The 2,500-nt window shown below is 41.9% G+C and overlaps 1 long non-coding RNA gene across 1 annotated transcript in view; it reads left to right on the top strand.

The window, feature by feature from the left end:
- Nucleotides 1-629, top strand: part of LOC134454188 (uncharacterized) — a 37,281-nt gene extending 36,652 nt beyond the window's left edge. The window contains exon 3 of the long non-coding RNA XR_010035808.1: nucleotides 1-629. This exon is cut by the window's left edge and continues 3,153 nt beyond it. This is a non-coding gene — a long non-coding RNA (uncharacterized LOC134454188).
- The last annotated feature ends 1,871 nt before the right edge of the window (nucleotides 630-2,500 follow it).

Here is a 2,500-nt window from a genome sequence, read left to right as displayed (position 1 = left end):
CTTAGTGTGTGTGAGCCTTAGATGTGTAGGTGTGTAAAGTGTACGTGCGTGTAGTGTGTGTGTGTGTGCGTGTAGTGTACGTGTGTAGTGTATGTGTGTGTAGTGTGCAGCATGTGTAAACGTGTGTGTGTGTGTGTGTGTGTTTGTGTGTGTGTGTGTGTAGTGTGTTTGTATATGCGTCATGTAGTCATTAGCTTGTGACAGTAGTGTCCTTGCGTACCCTTGTGTCTACTTACTTACCTGGTGCAGTCTGCCAAGAAGCTCAAGAGGTTAGACAGATCATCTTCTCACAGATCACATCCTTCTGCCACACACACACACACACACACACACACACACACACACACACACACACACACACACACACACACACACACACGTATGCGTGAGCGCACACACACAAAGACCCAGGTTATGTGTGTACACACACACACGTACACGCTCACTTTTCCTGTGTTACATGGAAACTAGGTGAAAGGTCAAATGTCCTGTACTGTTGGGAGCCATTGTTATGTCATTTCTGTGTTGATGTGTCTGACATAGTTATGAAAGATGTTTTTTCTATTGCTGTTTCTGTGACATATTTATGAATGATGAGTTCAATAAACGGTTTGAATATACGTACAGTACCTGCCTTCTCTGTTGTCTTTATTTATTTTCATTTATCACAGTTTAGTTACATAACTGTACTACTATTCAAGAGTGCTAATACAAATGGTGCAAAAGCCTTCAGATGTGCTTTGCATTGTGTTATCTGTGAAGAGTTTATTATATTTTCTTTATTAAACTTTTAAGAGTTTATTTTGTACACAAACCTGTTGAAATAATGTGGTGAAATGTTTTAAATTTATTCTCAACCCATACACAGTTACACAGATTACAATTGTAACACGCTTTGATAATATATGTATATACAGTACAGTGGCTATTGAAAATGATCCAACATACAAATAGGTATTAAAAAATATTGGAGAGAATCTGATGAAGTCGAAATGTCATCCTATCCTCCCATGGAATAAAGAAAAAAAAGAAAAAGCATTATAAGTGTGCGGACTCCTTACACACAAAAAAATACAGTCAGCCTTTGTTCCTGGGATGTGCACAATCTTCACCATCAACCAATTATAAAATGTACTGCAGAATTGTGCCTTTGTGTGTAAAGTGATCTTCAAATAAGGAGATGGAAAGAAACTGTTACTGTATGATGCTGAGAATGTTACTGTATGTTGACTTTTTTTTCTGGATCATTCCACCAACCAGGAACAAGTAGAGCAGTCCGGGGTGCACCTGTCATGTTTCTTATGTAGCCCTTTCATACAGATGGGATTGCTGGCAATCTCCCTCACTACTTGTTGAAAATGTTTAACTATATCATAACAACATTGCTATGACAGTACGGAGAGCCTTCAGTGACAAGTTAAGACATGGTCATTACCATTTTGGTGACAATAAGGTTATAACACAGGCTCTGCTCTGCATGAAAAGGTAACCCAAATCAAATTGACCGTAATTTAGATGCCAAGGGACATCTCAACCAATTGATTCTCATTCAAAAAAAGATCTAGGCCAATCAATAAAGATTCATATATAAAATAAACAAATGTATGATCTTATATAAGAAAATGGGCCATTTTCTTAGTAGGGGCCTAATTCAACATGTATTCCATCTATAATCCTTATATGCTGCAGTTTAATGGAATGTGTGTGGCTGCCTTACTTGTATGACGTAGGCCTAACTGAGAATGAGGCACATGCTGAATGGCTTACCATTTTGTAGGTTTTATACATAGGCTACCTTTTCTGTATGTGTTCAAACAAGAGACATGTTCAAAACATGATCACTTGAATGAGAAAATGCTCATCACAACTCAACACAAGGACAACTGAGCACTGTATGAATGTGGTTACCATAAGAACTGTGTGTGTGTGTGCACTGTGCATGCTTGTGTGTGTGTGTGCGCTGAACCCATTCCCCCCATGTACTCTGTATTACACTCCTGTCCTCAGTCGCACAGATGGGAAAGACAGACACAATACCCCACCCCCCACGCCACGACAGACACACACTGACCACCACACACACACACACACAAACACAAACACACACACACACACACACACACACACACACTGACCACTAAAGACACACACTCACACTGACCACCATCACCTCCAGCCCTCACCTCCACCTTTCCACCATCTCCATCCCCACCCCACGCGGTGCGAAAGCTGCTTAGCCGCGGATTATGCCACGCGCCAAGTGGAGCAAGTGGGCAAATCATGACTGCTCATCGCACCTGACCAGCAGCCTTGACCAGCGTCCGCTGCCCCACCTCTGCTACTTATCCCTCCATGAGCACGGCTTGACCTGCCAAAAGGCACCGGCAGTCCAGTCAGTGTGTCATCTTAACTCTGTATGTGGTGTGTCGCTGTAGGTCAAAGATGACCGAAAAGTCGCTAACCGTTTTAGCTAATCGCTAACCGATTTAGACGAGGCGGG

The sequence above is a fragment of the Engraulis encrasicolus genome, chromosome 8 (genome assembly GCF_034702125.1).
Source record: "Engraulis encrasicolus isolate BLACKSEA-1 chromosome 8, IST_EnEncr_1.0, whole genome shotgun sequence".
Classification (NCBI taxonomy): domain Eukaryota; kingdom Metazoa; phylum Chordata; class Actinopteri; order Clupeiformes; family Engraulidae; genus Engraulis; species Engraulis encrasicolus.
This window is presented reverse-complemented; position numbering and strand designations above follow the sequence as displayed.